Here is a 17545-nt window from a genome sequence, read left to right on the forward strand (position 1 = left end):
AAATAAGATTACACTCACAGGTTCTAATGGACAAGAATTTGGGTGATAAGTGGGATAATGTTCAATGCAACACAAATGATATTTGGGAAAGCAAGAATTTGAATTCCTTCTATCCTACATTAGAGTGACAAACCCATTTTTTACTTAGGACAGAATCTCTTGTTTTTAATTTAATTAGACTTAAAATTCAGAAACCACTGGAGAGAAGAATTGGTACTTAAATTAACATTAAGCTATAAATGACTGGCACTGGAGTCTTTCCAGAAGGCAAATTTTGCAGAAGAGGTGCAGAGAGCCCAAAAAGATAGAGTGACAAAGGGGATTTTGGGTCTATTATATATACATGCATACACACACCACATCACAAATTTGGCCAAAATTACTAATACTTATTCTAAGATCAAAATTCTATCTTTTTTTTTTTTGCCTACTCTAATAATTTCTACCAAATTATCAATCATTTCATTTGGGACCAGGGCAATTAGTCATTAGGAAATCCAGCCTTTACATATAAATACATTGAAGAAGGGTGACACATTATTATGCAACGTTAACATCTTAGTGAGATTCTTTACCTGACAACCCATCATCAGAACCATAATGTGAAAAGCCAAGGAACCCCAAGCTTCCTTGCTGTCGAGGCCTTGACAACTCAAGATACAGCTGGTTATTCTTTAGAGTTCTGGTGTCACAAGACAAAGCAATAATTTATCAACATGTTTTGTGGTGGTGTAACCAACTCTAGATATGATAATTAACATTGCCTAGAATTATCTTTATTTCAAATATTTCTGTATTTTCAGTACTTTGCCCTGAGCAGTACCATCTACTAAAACTTTGGAAATTTGTCTCAGGAGCCTACCAACTCCACCTGAGAAGAGCAAAACCCAGTCACATTAACCCTAGGAACCCTGCCAAATAATCCTTGAAAATGGAGGGAAATGAATGCTTACTCTCTCCTTGATTAACACATTTCTCAGTCTATATTATAAAATTTCTTCTTAAATATCTAAAGTGAATTTGCTGGTGATTAATATAAGCTTAATAACATTGAATGATTTCTAGTGTATTTGAAACTCACCATTTTCTTCTTTTAAAATCTAAAAGACATTACTTTCTCCGGATTTTTAAAAAACTATTTTCCACAAGTTATCAAAGTTTAGTGAGTTTTTCTGAAAGTATACATGCAGAGTTTTACTTTAAATGCCATTGTCTTTTTATTATGCTTTAATATTTCATATATCAGGGGTTGTATATGAACTTATTTTACATAACTAAAGGACTTATAGTATCTCGGGTTTCAAGTATCTTGTTTATTTCACCTCCAATTAAAAAGAAATTCTTCTCTTTTGTAGGATTTAAAAATAATGTGTAAGAACATGTTTCATCAATTTAATTCATGAAATAAATATGTGTATTAGTATGCAAAATTTATTATTTATTTATTTATTTATTTATTTTGTAGTTTTTGGCTGGGGCTGGGTTTGAACCCACCACCTCTGGCATATGGGACTGGCGCCCTACTCCTTGAGCCATAGGCGCCACCCAGTATGCAAAATTTATAATGCCTGAAAAGATGACAATCACCTTTTCTTTTTGAGACAGAGTCTCAATTTGTGCCCTGGGTAGAGTATGCTGGTGACACAGCTCACAACCTCAAACTCTTGGGCTCCAGAAATCCTCTTGCCTCAGCCTCTCAAGTAACTGGGACTACAGGCTCTTGCCACAATGCCCAGCTAATTTTTCTATTTTTAATAGAGATGAGGGCTCACTGTTGTTCAGGTTGGTCTCAAACTCCTGATATCAGGTTACCTATCCCTCCTCAGCCTCCTAGAGTGCTACGATTACAGGTGTGAGCCACTGTGCCCAGCCAAAAATCACCTATTTTAATTAATGCTATTCATGGTTAAGCATGTGAGTTCCATATGCAGACCACTTGAGTTTACATCATAGGCTGCTATGGACAAAGATTTAACTTCTCTGTGCCTCAGATTAGTGAGGATTTACTGAAACAATCTGTCCAAAGTACTAAAAGCAGTGATTGAGATATAATAAATGCAACTACATGCAATCGCCTACTATTATTATTTTTCTCTGGACCAACAAAAAGGAAAAACAAATTGTTCTTTCCCTCAAAGTGTTTTAGGCTCAGTGGGGAAAGGCAAAACAAAAGGAAATCAATCAATAATACCAGACTTATAATGCTGTTTGTCAAAAGAGGTGAAAGGACTAAAATTATCAAGACTTCATTGTGAAATTTTGATGGAATTATTTCTTGAAAGAAGAGTAGGTCGCATAGCTAAGGGTTTGGGAAAATGGAAAGCAGACTAAGGCAAGGGTATAGCATGAAAGAGTAAAGAATGCATTCATTGGATAGGGAGAGACCAATTTTTAGAACAGACTTTTCCTATTGAAGATAGTCAAAGATCAAAGTAGAGATAGCCTATTATGGGAACCCCCTGAAAATGATACTAACATATTTTGTTCTTCAAGATTCACACCCACACAAAACACATGCAATAATAGTAGGCTTGAAATGGAGAGTCAAGAGTGGCACCTGTGGCTCAGAGGAGTAGGGTGCCAGCCCCATATATAGGAGGTGGTGGGTTCAAACCTGGCCCCAGCCAAAAACTGCAAAAAAAAAAAAAAAAAAGAAAGAAAGAGAGAATCAAGGCTGTTATTTGATAGCAAATCTCTATCAAAACACTAACCTCATTGAATCATATTTTTCATGTTTTCAACAAAACTATTTTTTACAAAGTTGAATTCAGCCACAACACAAAAAGTGACCATTGACTAATAATGTATGAAGAGTTCATCATTCATTTCTTTGTTGTTCTATTTGCTCAACAAGCACTGATGTTCTAGAATAAGAATTATGGATGATAGATATATTATTTGTACTATAGATGATAGAACAATAAGTAAAACCGGGCTCTGACCTCAAGAATCTCAAAATCTGGCAAAAGTGATTAAACTGGCTTTAATTATTATTCAATATAGAAATTAGCAGAGCCTTAGAAGAGATATGACTAAAATAAAATTCAGCAGTGGCAGAGGATACATGTACCTGAGAAGATCATGAAAAAGGATAGATGATACTTACATTTAGCTTTGAAAATAGTAGATGATGTGTTTGACAGAGTATGAATCGGCACAGCTAACTGTAACTCAACAGTTCAGTGTGTAGAGAGTAAGGTTTTCCAGAGCACATTTATGAAATGCAACTCTTTTTTTAGGAAATAAAATATATATATATATGTTTAAAAGAAATCTATGACCAATTAAGCCAGGAAAACTTTCAGGTAAACAAAATGGAACCAGATTTAATATGAAAAGTATTCCAAGAATGGAGAAAAAAGAATCCAATGTACTCAATACTATTATGAAACCAATAGATAAATACTTACACATTCATATGAATGACAGAACACAAGAGAGGAAGGAGAGAGGAAAGAGTGAATGGAGGGAGGAGGGAGGATGTATGAGGGGATCTCACCTAATGCACACAATGCAAGGGTACATTTCAAAATAACTAAGAGTATATTATAAATGTCTTACCACAAAAATAAGTGAAGTGATGGTAATGTTAATTAGTTTGATTTAAGCATTCCACACTGTATATGAAATCATCACATTGTACCCCATAAATGTATACAGTTATGATTTAATAGAAATTATGTATAAATATATAAATAAACAAATAAATAAATAAAGACTTCTCGGAGCTCTCCATTTGCTAATTTGCATTACAAATCTTCAGTTGTTAATAAACTCATTTTACTAGAGCATTTACTTCCTTCCCAGATATTTTAAAGAATGAATATTTAATGAATATATAGGGTAGAGTGATTGGTTAGAACATGGACTAGAGAATGCTTAAGATCTGATGACAGAGGATGTAGAGAGCCATGCTATGAATTCTGGTCTATATTTGGTAGGTTCATAAAGTCAAATCAGTAAGGGAAGCCGATGTTTGCTTCTGTAAACTTATTTATTATATGTGTATTCAAGATATATCATTGGTCAGTTGGGAACCATTCTTACTCTAAAGCTTACTAGCCAGTGGAAAATTGAGAGGAATTTGCCAATATACCCCTTGTAACATTCAAATGATTAAGAGCCAACATTTTTTATGCGGGTGAGACAACATGTTTTGAAGAGCATAAGCAAGAGACAAAGTCTGGAGGCCTAACTGAACAGACTATTGTATTTTTTTATGCATCTATTTCCCCAGTTATTTTATTTCCACATTTCCATTAACAAAACAAATAAATACGATAATATAGTAGAAGGGAAAGAATGTCCAGTTCTATAGTTATAATGTATTAGAAATCCAACCTCTTGGTATATATCTGAGTTTATTATTATTTTCCAGCTATACCACGGAGTTGTCTCTGAAAGCAGAACAAATGGAGGTTAGCCTTTGACATTTCTACCTAGCTATCAGAAATTATCAAATATGGAAGCCAATCATATGAGGCTTTAAGAATGCTTTAAGACTAAGGGACCAAATATCTACAAAGAGGCTTGAGCTCCTTAAAACAAAGATGCAACATGTTTAGCTCACATTTCAAAAAATGTGGAAAATTAAATTGATTTAAACAGGAATTTTTCTCCCCAGGAGAATCTATTTACACAGCATCTACTTTCATTGCTCTTCCACTCCATGAGTCATCAGGAAGAAACACAAAGTCACACAAGAACACAGAGTCCTCCTGGGATTTTGAAACAAATGGATTTGAAACTGCACAGTTGATCCTACCCAGAGGATGATATATACAGGAATATCAGCATAAGGAGAGTTTGATCAGTGCAATTAAATGTAAGCATTGCACCTGTGGAATCTGGAACATGGTGTTGCAGTGTGATTGATGAGGACAGAGTGGGTGGATTTCATTAATTCAAAGCCTTACTATTTTGAACTTTGCCATGTGGCAAATGTTACCATCATTTTAATGATGCTTCAAATAATCTACTGATGAAACAAGAAATACATTTTTCAACTTCCTCCAAATTTATTGAGCGCCTATTATGTGTCAGCTACTGTGTGAGACACTGGCAAATGGGAATCAGTCTGGCTTCTTTCAAAGATGAGTATGGTTAATTCCAAAGCTAGAAGCTAGCACAGAGGCCCATAGGGGAACATGGGAAATAATCTATAGCTTCAGGATTTGGAAGAGATGAATTTAAAGCAAATTATGAAGGACTAGACAGATTTAACAAGACAGAACTGGGAGCAGTCCTGGGAGGTAGGAGGAACCAAGGTTCCTAACCCAGATTAGGGCATGACTTGTTAGGAGAGTAGGCTGCAAGTCCTCTGTCTGACCTTTCTGCTGATTCTGATGACATAGTGTTCCACAAGGTCAAGGGCACAAGCAGAGCTCTGGAAAAGTCACACCTGTCATATTCAGGAATATGGAATTTGTCCTGAGAAACAGGAAGAGATACTAAACTGTATTTCTTTACATTTAAGAAATATAAATTTCGGGCGGCGCCTGTGGCTCAGTCAGTAAGGCACCAGCCCCATATACCGAGGGTGGCGGGTTCAAACCCAGCCCCGTCTGAACTGCAACCAAAAAATAGCTGGGCGTTGTGGTGGGCGCCTGTAGTCTCAGCTGCTCGGGAGGCTGAGGCAGGAGAATCGCTTAAGCCCAGGAGTTGGAGGCTGCTGTGAGCTGTGTGATGCCACGGCACTCTACCAAGGGCCATAAAGTGAGACTCTGTCTCTACAAAAAAAAAAAAAAAAAAAGAAATATAAATTTCTTTACATTTAAGAAATGTAAAGAAAATAAAGATAAGGGTAACAACCATTTATCTCTTTGGGACCACCCAGCATCAATCTCCCCTTCCTAGGTACACTCCCATGTCTTCTTGGGAGTAATTTCTACCTCATTTCAATCTTAATGAGATTATAATTATAGCTTTTCTGTCATCAGACATTGAAAGCGTCCAATTGCCCCTTTTCTTTCATTACTTTATGACAATCACACAAAACACACACACACACACACACACACAGAAATAATAATAAAACACGTGGTATTAGCCAATCAAAGAGGGAAAAACATTTTTTTCATTTCCAACAGGTACAATTAGGCAAACCTACTAAGAAACTTCTTCTGGTAGGAATTGGTTTATGACTGTTATGACCCTGATTTTCTTTAGAATTCCCCTCCATCTTTAAACTTCCATGTTATCTTTCCTGTTCCTTCCAATACATGACAAGTTTGCCATTAATTAACCAGAGATGGTTTCTCTTGCTTCCCACCAGAGAACCTCAGTTAATATAAGCAATTAATTTTGTATCAATGGGAAGGATGACTTGGAGGAGGAGTACAAATTTAGAAGCATAAAAACCAGCGAAAAGCAAGCTTAGGAATTTAGGCAAGAGAAAATAAGGTCCTAAAATAATGTAGAAGCCAGAGAGTTTGAATGAAGTGAATGCAAATATCATAAAATACATTAAGGGGTATAATTCACCGGCTTTTGTGGTTAATTAGATGTGAAAAGTGAGGAAGAAAGAAAATTCACGTCAAGGCCAAGTTTCTGGCCTTAAATACTGGGTATATGATACTGTCATACACTGATCCAGGAAACAAGGAAACTGAGACATATTTAAGGATAAAGATGAGGAATTAGTGTTCAGGCATATCCAGTAAGACATACACACTGAAGTAGCCCATCAGCGGTTAAAAATTTTAGAGCAAAGGGAAACCCTGGTGGACATAGAGAACTGTGCTTTATAACTGGTAGGAGAGAAATAAGTAAAGGAAACATATGTAGCACAAGCCTGGTATATGAAGTAATAAGAAAACATAATTACAGATGGATAGAACCTGGATTTAAGGAATAAACAAAGAAAGTTTACAAAGGAAAGGCAAGAAAGAGCAGCCATAAAGGTAGGCAGGTATCACATGGAGGGAAAGGTGAATGGGAAATTGTATAACAAGGGGAGGAGAAGCTCAAGAGGGCCAAACGTGGCAGAGAGATTTCCCCCAAAGAAGTGTTTATTGAATTTAATACACAAGAGATCATTGGTGACTATCAGATATTGACACACAACTGCAACACAGCAAACAAGCCCCCAAATCAGTGCCTTTAAATCGCACTCTTTGATTCTCACTGATTTGCAGGTTGCTAAAAGTTCTGCTGATTTAGTCTGGACTCAGTTGGACCCATTCAGACCTACCCTATAATTTCTCATACTCGCTGCAGCCATCAAGCTAGCCCAGAAACATTCTTTTCATGGCAATATCAGAGATCAATAAAATAAACCCAAACACATAAGCTTGTTTAAATATTTTATCTAATCATAGTCAGTAAATATCTCACATTCAGGTAGTCAAAGCAAGTAACACAGCTAAAACCAAAAGCAACAGGAGAGGACCTACGTCTGCCTCATTAGTGATAGGATTTACAAAATCACAGGGTGGAAATTTGGACATGGGGTGGGGGAGGTACAGCATTAGGGTCAATAATGCAATCTATCACAAGCTATCTTCCTAACCACAATTATTTACATCCCTCTCACATGAAAAACATGCTACAACCCTGTCTCAGGAACCTCACAGTTTTCATCTGGTCATTCACTTAATTCTACCAGGATCTTGTGATCTTATTCATCAGGTTAAATTGTGGCATTCCTTGATAGGAAGACATTCAGTTAAGAAAGATAAGCTATCTACCCCATCCAAACTCACATAAGTAGTGAAATATGGGCAAAACATAAGAGCAATAAAGACTTCTATTCAAAAAGAGAAGAAGTTAGAAAGCCACTATGTAATTCTAAAATTACACTGCACAAATGTGGTCTAGTTCTCCTATTTTGAGGGCAGGAATGCCCTGATAAAGGCACTAATTCTGCTCTTTGTGGCTCACTAATACATTGTTTTTCAGAGTTCATTGCTCTGACCTCTTTTCCATCACATCTCTTTGGATACTTACGAGAGGACATTGAAAGTTATGTCATCACTGATGGCTGAACAATTTCCTACTTGAAGAAAGTTGGGGGTCGAGTTGTCTTCTACATTTTCAATGATCTTAGTATCTTTTAGTCCAAATTGGTAGCAAATAAAGTAATTAGTTGTCTAAAACATATAGTGAGTTTTTATTAAACAATTCTATTAGAGCTGTCCAATAGAACTTTTTATAATGATGGAAATATCCTTTCTCTGTCATGTGCAATAAGGTAGCCCCTAGCCACATGTGGTTAGTAAGTGCTTGAAATGTAGTTAGTATGAACTGTGAAAATTTTACCTTTTAATTAATTTTAATTTAAATAGCTATGTGTGGCTGCTGGCTACTATGTAGGATAACATGTCTAAGACTTATGTGGACATATTAGGCGATTGTGGTATCATAGCCTTAACTTCCCCAGCAGCCCTTTGGTCTAATTAAGAGAGTTTATTGGGTATCGCCACAAATTTTTCAGAAGTTTTATCAAAAGAACCTATAGTCATATCATGTTGTTGGGTCTTTATTCTGAGGCCATATACAAGTCAGCTGCCCTCTAATCTTACCCTCACCCCCAGAATTTATCAAAATTGAAGTTTCTTTAACCATCCGAAGGGTTAGAGATAGGAATCCTTTTAGTATCCAGCCCAATAAATTATGCACTCTACATTTCCTCCAAATTTTGCCTATAATCTGCTTAGTATTTTCCTAAGTTCATTTCTTTCTTAAAGCACTGAATCAAAAACCGGTAAAATAAATAAGATTACACCTTCAACATTTTGTCTAGAGTTCTACTCGCCCTAGGTCTAAAAATCCATTAAATATATTAGCTTTATCCAATTATCATATAATTTCATTAATTACATGCCATTTACCCAGACTCTTCAAATGGTTCTTTCATCACTGATTGCTTCATGCCATCAATTTTAAGTGTTTAATATGGTAGTGCCCCACTTTTAGGTACCAATTTTTGTATCAACTAGGTACTGGCTCAGAAATGCTACATAAGGAATCATTCTAAAACTCGGTGGCTTAAAAGAATAATAGTTTATTTTCAAGAATTGTAGCTTTTCTGTGTCTCAGCTGATGAAGGCCAGATTCAGTGGAGGAGTTCCATTCTGTACCATGTTCTTTCAAATTCTTCCTAGAACCAACAGACTAGCCCAGAAATGTCATTCTCATGGAAAAGTTAGTGGCACAAGAAGGTAAGCCTGATGACAAAGCAAATTTTAAGACCTTTTTCTGTCATGCATGCTAATATCACATTAGCAAAATCAAGCCACATAGCCAAACTTAAATGTAAGAAAATATATTCCTTTTTAGCTGTAGGTGCTACAAATTCACTGGTAAAGGGTGTAGCTATAGGGCATTGATTTTCAAACAGTGTTCCATGAAAGGATTTAAATGTGCTTGGAACATTTTTAAAGATCATTAATTAAATTATTTCAAAAGAAGTTCAAAGCCCAGTAAATAGATTTTTTTTTTTTACTCTTTTGTTTGATCAACATTATTAAAGCATGCCATGGAATTTTAACTATTGATTCAAGTGTGCCATGAGATAAAAAAAAAGGTTGAAAAACACTTGTATAGAGTGACTGAAGAATCAGAGTCATTACACAATCTCACACAGTAACTTTGGTGAAAGAAATCAGGGGAAGGATAATGAGCAGATCCAGATCACAAGAGGTTAAGGTGTAAATGCACGAGATTTGATAGCAAGAAACACAGATTTCATACGTCATAGATTCACAGATTACTAGGGTTAAAAGGCACCTTGGTGTGTGCCACATCTTTTGGGGTCAAGACATGATTGTAAGAGGGTCTTTACCTAACAAATGCAATCAGTGTAACCTGGTTTCTTGTACCCTCGATGAATCCCCAACAATAAAAAAAAAAGGAAGCCTGTGGACTATTCAATAAAACTGTCATTATGAAGCCTAATTCTTTTTTTCAAGAGCCTCAGAAAGTATCCTTTGGTCACTTTACTTCTTATATGCCTAGAGTGACAAAAACTTGCTACCACTTTTATTATTACACTGCATATTCTGAGAAATCTACATCTCTCATATATCTGTTGAGATCCTTCATGAATCAAGCTAAGGGATAGAGAAAGAATTCTACTGTTGTGTATCCGTTACTACCTAGTATTATTTCTGCTCTTTATGATAATGTATATTAAGGTCTTTATTTGTTAGCTAGCATTCTAAATGATTGAGGTCAACTACGATACCCAACCCAACATGGCCACCTTTCACCTTTCTCTGCCTAGTTCCATTAGCTGTTTCTCATAAAATTAATTTGGGTCTTGGAGTATTGACAAATGTGTAATAGCACAGTTGTTTTCACTATTAGAACATACTGCTATATTATTTTAATGGTTGACATATTGGCAAGATGATCAGTTCATGAGAAATTTGATGAAGGTTAATTTGGTTTTGATGTTAAATTATGGGTGGTGCATAAATGGATAATCACATATTGAGAGGTGTTCTCTGAATCCTCTTCCATGGAAAGAAATGCTACTACAGCACATGTAATTATTTTAGGCATGTTATAGGAACTCAATAAAAGGATAAAAGTATGTTCACACAATCAGTAGGCAACATTAAATCGAGTTTCCTGTAACACAGAATAACAGAAATATATTTAAAATTAACACCTGATTGATGAGACAAATAGTTCATCAGAGAAAGATTAAAATTCACTAGGGATAATTGTTAGTCTTTTCACTAAAGGACTTGAAACCATCAAAGAAAGAAAAGTCAGAATGTCTAGTTACACGTAAGTACAGCATGAAAGATGGCAATGTCAAGGTGGCTCACAAGCTGGAAGGGAACAGTGCTACTTTGTATTTATTATTAATTAATTATAATGGATAATTAATGATAATGAGTAATAATATTGATGTAATAAATACAAGAGAGGAACTGCAAATAATAGGGCTGCCTTGTAGACTAGCACAGATTAGAGATGAAGCTGGCAGGCAATGAAATTACTATGGAGTTCACATTTGATGTTGATTCTTGCTTTTATTTATATTACAGCTGCCTGTTAAGCTAGATGAGATTTTTTAGGAGACCTGAGCCCCATTGCCTACTGTTTCATGAGTTATCTAAGCATATCTATTTATATTAAAGAATATGAGATAGATTCATAGGAGAGAACAAGATAGAAACCAGATCTATATTTTTAATATTAAGAAAAAACATCACTCAAGACTGCTTACCAAAAGCAGGGCTCTTTTCAGATTCCCATTAGTGTCTGCATGGGACCCAGCCAATGGAATATTTAATATTAATTTTATTTCTTAAGAGAGCTATGGATTTTTTTATAAGGAAATAATACAAGTGTGAATATGCTGGCTACATTTGATACTTTTTTCCTCCAAGAAGGTATTTAGTGCCAGTAAATGGCTACCATGAGCTGCCTTCATTTCTGAGAAACAGGAGAGATGCCCTATCCCTTCATATTCTGGATGTTGTTTCATCTAATGTCAAATGCAACTGGGGCCTTATTATTAACATTTATCACATTTTGGTTTCATTTATTTATGCTAATTTATTCTAAGGCCTCTTGTCCATCTTCTTGGCAAAACGGATTATTTCCTGTGGACGGAGAAGGGTGGAAAGGCAAAGGGAGAGAAAGCCAGTTTAAAAAATGTCTCACCATCATGAGGGCTGGTTTTGCCCAGAGAAGCACAAAATAGTAAGTACTCGTCAGGAGCTCATCGAATATTTCATGGGATCCCTATTCTCTAGCAACCCAAAAGATCCCAGATAGTAGCTCTGTGGTAATTTCTCCAGAGATATAAACTTGAATCACAGGCTCTGTGAAGCTAGTAAGAAAAAACTCAAGTCATTTCCTAGTGGGTCAGCTGAGCCACTACCCAGTATACACAGAATATATGTGTAAGGGAGCAAAACAATGCATGTTTGTTGTGTATGTATAAAGGTGACTACTTAAATATGGCAAATATAGTGAAAAATGATTTATTGTATATCTTATCTAAAGGAGTGGAATTGAAATGTGTTTAACACAGGCTGTGAGTCCCAGTGCAGAAGGTAACAGGTGTGGTCACTGGGGTGAAAATGTAAGTCAGAATACAGTGGAAGTGTCCACTGAATGAAATTCTTGGACAAGCCTGTCCACTACTCAGAAAATAGCCCTGGGCCTGGGAATCCCAGCCAGGGCCACAGCCACCTACATCCCATACCACAGGTACAGGGAGAGCAGAGAAGAGCAGCTGACGTTTGCTGGGGAGGATGACATTGAAATAGAGATGTGAGTTCCCCAGGAAGCTGGGAAGCTCATCATTGGCCGGCAAGGAGCCAATGTTAAACAGCTGCGGACACAGAGGATGCAGGCGCTGAGCGCGGGCTGCTTATCAGTGGTTTTCCTGTTCAGGTGTGCAAGGCCAAAGCAGCGAACCCTCAGATCCTGACAGAGAACACCCCGGTGTCTGAGCAATTCCCAGGTCCCCAGAGACCTGAGGGCAGAGTCATAGGAAGAGGCTTGAGATGATTTGTTCTACCTGTAAGGCCTCTGAAACCAAAATTATCTGTGACAAAGAATCAAAGGGGACATTACTACTATCAACACATAAAAATCTCAGGAACACAGAAGGAAGTGGCAGCAACCAAGCATTTGATACTGGAGAAAGGGTTTCAGAAGATGAAGAATGTCAGAAGAGAATTACATAGTGCAGAAACCAGAGTTTCACACAAGCAACCAATCAGTGTGAGAAGAGAGGAAATGACAGAGCCGGATGAAGCTGGAGAGCCAGTAGTAGGGAAAAACATGAGTTCTAGCATGGGGCAGTTACTCCCCACAAAGCAGGAGGTGATATGGCTGCTGTGGGGCCAAAGGAAAGCTCCGGGAGAAACCTAACGATGACAGCATTCAGAAGTCTGGTGCCAGGCCATTCCAGAGACATCCATGTATGAAATCCCCAACCCTGACTTCAGTTTCTATGCTGATGAGTACCTAGAAGTCTATGTCTTTGCATCTGAACACCCAACCACTTCTGGATCCAGATCATTGGCTCCCGCAGCCTGCAGTTGGATAAGCTTGTCAATGAGATGACCCAGCACTATAAAAATAGCCTGCCTAAAGATTTAACTGTGCAAATAGGAGACACTGTAGCAGCACCTTTACTTACAAATGGTCCCTGGTATCCATCCCAGATCCTTGGCACCTTGGAAAATGGGAACTATGGCCTCTACTATGTTGACTTTGGAGATAATGGAGACTGTCCACTGAAAGATCTCAGGGCTCTCAAGGGCGACTTCCTGAGCCTTCTGTTTCAAGCAATAGAGTGCAGCCTGGCACAGATCGCCCCATCAGGTGAACAGTAGGAAGAGGAAGCATTGCATGAACTTGACAGAATCACTCACTGCGCTGACTGGAAGCCCCCTGTGGCCATGATCTCCAGCTATGTCCACACTGGGGTCTCAACATGGCCAAAGATCTACTCACATGACACTAGCAGTGGGGAGAAACTTGATATTGGGCTAGAATTAGTTCATAAAGGATACTCAATTGAGATTCCTGAAGGCATGGAAGAAAACAGAGGTATCTCAGACATGGTGAAGGATGCAGCTGCAGACACAGATGCCTCTCTCATGGCTATGATGAGACCAAAAAGAGCCCTGGAGAGATGACATATACCCCATCCTGCCCCAGCTTGTCAGCAGCTGCCTCTGTGTTGGGTGATGATGACCTTGAAGACAACTACTCACTCTGAAGTCTGGACTGAACTTGCTCTGCCATCTGCTTTGCTGATTTGGTGCCTGGAGAGAGTTGTCTTTGCTAGAGACCCCAGGCCGCCCTTCATTACATACACTGTGTGGCTTGCTGTGGCCCACATCCGTTTTCTCCTTCCATTGGACTACCAAAAAGTGTGGGGCAAAGGGAAACAGATACGCTCCCCCACCCTCCAGTGTCTGTACACTGCTGTCCCTACCGGGCTGTTCTCATCAGGCTCCATCCCCTCTGTGCGTCACAATGCACACTGCTTCTAGGCTGTGTCCTTTCTGAGGCTGGGAAACAGCCAGAGTTTGGTCATTGGAAGTGATAATTCTACAGACTGCTGACTCACCTTGTTTTTGTTTTGTGAGACAGAATCTCACTTTATCACTCTCGGTAGAGTGCTGTGGCGTCTTAGCTCACAGCAACCTCAAACTCTGGGGCTCAGGTGATTCTCTTGTCTCAGCCTCCCAAGTAGCTGAGACTATAGGAGCTCACCACCGCTGACTCACCTTCTCAGGTGACTGTAGCTAAAGGAAGTTTTTGAATGGTAAGCTCAAGGACTAAGTGTTTGAACACTGCATTTGGGTCAGGAGACAAAGGCAAAAATCAGCAAAATTTATTTAAAAACCTTGAGATGTGAAGAAAATACTACCTCCCGGCCTCAGTTGCTGATGTTACTGGAGACTTGAAACTGTGTTCCAGCTACTTCTCTGTAAACTTTAGTTAAAATTCTAGAGGGGAGAGGAAGCTCCGGAAGTACTCTAAATTGCTAATATAGTACCCATATGTGTACACACACACACACCCATAGAGAATATATATAGTTATGTTTGCGTCATTTGGGGAGATTCTTTGCTGAATAAAGTGCTCAAGAAATTAAAAAAAAAAAAAAAAGAAATGTGTTTAACTCAAAGAAATGACAAATGCTCAAGGTTATAGATATGGATTACCCTGAATCGATAATTACATTCTGTATTCCTGTATCAAAACATATCTTGTATACCAGAAACATGTGCTAGTATGTGTCCATGATAATTAAAAATAATTTTTCAAGTATCACAATTTATTACTAGATTTATCTAATTAATGTTTATTAAGTGCCTATGACGGCCATCATCAGGGTGTTACTCAGCCTCTCTGTTCTTCACATTTCCATTCTATGGGATTAAAACTACCTACTTTTTTGTTTGTTTAGGAAGTATTTTTTTTTTTAGATTAAAATAAGGGAAGATATAACTAGGTTGCATTGCTTGTGTTTGTTAGGGAAAGTCCAAGTTGTATTTGAGTCCTTCACCCTGGAGGTGTGTCATGGACTCCTACATTGTATCCCTTGCTTATTTTCTTCCTTGTTCCTCCTCCCTTCTTGAATTTAATTTTGTTCTTCCTTTTGTGTGGGCCTATAGTTCTTCATCTACAAGAGTCAAATTAGTATTAAGTACATGAGATGCTTATTTTTCCATTTTTCCATCTTGAACTCCTTTACTAAGGAGAATGTTACTTAGGGAGTATTTTTTATTTATTTTATTTATTTATTTGGAGAGACAGAGTCTCACTTTACCGCCTTCGGTAGAGTACCATAATGTCACAGGACTCACAGCAACCTCTAGCTCTTGGGCTTCCACGATTCTCCTGCCTCAGCCTCCCGAGCAGCTGGGACTACAGGTGCCCGCCACAACGCCCAGCTATTTTTTGGTTGCAGTTCAGCCGGGGCTGGGTTTGAACCTGCCACCCTCGGTATATGGGGCCGGCGCTGCATTGCCAGACACATAATAGATGTTTGTATAGTAAATGGTTAGGCAATATTAGTAGTATTTTATAATTTTATTTCCTAAAGATAAATATTGTCTAAATTATAAATATAGACAATATTAGTAGTATAATTTTATTTCCTAATGATCAATCAGAATTTTATATACCTATGTGTACATATATGTATGCCTCTCTATATATGTACATGTTTTTATATGTGTGTGTGTGCATATGTGTTTCTTGAGACTGCTGGTTTGAATTAGGATTCCGGAATAGTAGAGTGAAACGTCACAGAAATAAATGGCATTTACTGGGCCAGTTTAACTTGATTAAAATCAGTCAGTTGCCATTTCTTAGATGAATGACTTGGAAAAACTATTTTTTCTGGACCTCAGTTTTCTCATCTTTACAATAGAGAGAATAATCAGTACCTGCCACATTGAATTACTAGAGAATAAAAATAAATATTTTTTAGATCTAAATATTTAGAATAGTTTCCAGCATATTTTAAGAAAACTGTAGATGTCAGCAATTGCTATGAATAATAAGTTGACAAATATTATGTCAATTTTGTGTATGATAGTAAAACTAGCCTAGCTGTTTTGTTTAGCAAAGCCTAAATGGAAATGAAGACCAAAAAAAGACTATTGAAAAAACCAAGCAAGACATGATACTAGATTAGACCAAGAATATAAACAGTGAAGTGGTCAAGACATATCTTGGGGGCGGCGCCTGTGGCTCAGTGAGTAGGGCGCCAGCCCCATATGCCAAGGGTGGCAGGTTCATACCCAGCCCCGGCCAAACTGCAACAAAAAAATAGCCGGGCGTTGTGGCGGGCGCCTGTAGTCCCAGCTGCTCAGGAGGCTGAGGCAAGAGAATCGCGAAAGCCCAAGAGTTAGAGGTTGCTGTGAGCCGTGTGATGCCACGGCACTCTACCTGAGGGCGGTACAGTGAGACTCTGTCTCTACAAAAAAAAAAAAAAAAAGATATATCTTGGAGGTAGGTAGAAGGAATTAGTTGGGGCTTTGGATATGAGATTTCAGAGGAGTGGCAACACAAATCATTCAGATCAGATGGAGTTATTATTAACTGTAGGGGAAGAATCATGGGAAGTAGATTTTGGAAATGTTGCAATTTATATGTCTACTAGACATTCCAGTGGGAAAGGCAAACTCATTCTAGAAAAAGTGCTACATACCTCATTGTTAAATATCATAATGGTCATCCTTGAAGTCCTCCCCTGGGGAGCTATGCATCAAAGCCAGCACCTAGTCCACCCTCACAGAGCTTTTTCTAGAATGAATTCACAAACTTAATTGTCAGGCCTCATAGGACAAGAGCGCTAATGGTCATTCCAGAAAGAAAGTTCCAAAATTTCTTTGAAGGGTGGACCAGGGGAGCTGGGAATATCCAGCTTAAAATTGTGCTTCTGGATGCATTATTACAGATGTTTCCCAGATTACTTGATGTTTCCTAATTTCAAATCCTTCTTCAGTGCCATATTTTCCAGATACCCTAGTCTAATGTAGTAGAAATAATATAAATTCTATACACAAATTTCATCTATATCTACTATCTTTGTGAGCCTAGATAAATCACCTAATTTCTCTAAGCCTCCATGTCCTTATTTCCAAAATGAATATAATAACATTGACTTCTCAGTATTATTAAAATAATTTATGCAAATTTGTACAAAGTTCTTAGCACAATTGTTGGCATTTAGTTAATAAAGATTCTCTGTTATCAATATCGGGATCCCCAAAAACCAACTCACTCATTCTGATCAACAATGCCTGTTACATATCACCTGGATTCTCTATTAACAAAGAAAAATCAACTCAATGAACATTTGGGAAAGAACTGAAATATAACACATGAAGATATATATCCAAGACATAGTCCTGCAGGAGGGGAGGGCCCAAGACATTGTTAGAAGGGATGACACTACATGAGAGAATACTGAAGAGGTTAAGTGTGACTGTGGAGTCATCACCTGTATTAGAATCCTGGCTCTGACATTACCAATTGTGTGATCAAGGCCAAGTTGCTAAACCTCTCTTTGCTTATGATTCCTATCTGTAAAGTAAGGTTG

General features: G+C 37.7%; 1 pseudogene across 1 annotated transcript; it reads left to right on the forward strand.

Annotated features, from left to right (window-relative positions):
• The first annotated feature begins 11980 nt into the window (after positions 1 to 11980).
• On the forward strand, positions 11981 to 13699 carry LOC128564376 (tudor and KH domain-containing protein-like; annotated as a pseudogene). Its single transcript, XR_008374097.1, has one exon. The product of XR_008374097.1 is annotated as a tudor and KH domain-containing protein-like (transcript).
• Positions 13700 to 17545: the final 3846 nt, after the last annotated feature.

The sequence above is a fragment of the Nycticebus coucang genome, chromosome 14 (assembly GCF_027406575.1).
Source record: "Nycticebus coucang isolate mNycCou1 chromosome 14, mNycCou1.pri, whole genome shotgun sequence".
NCBI lineage: Eukaryota > Metazoa > Chordata > Mammalia > Primates > Lorisidae > Nycticebus > Nycticebus coucang.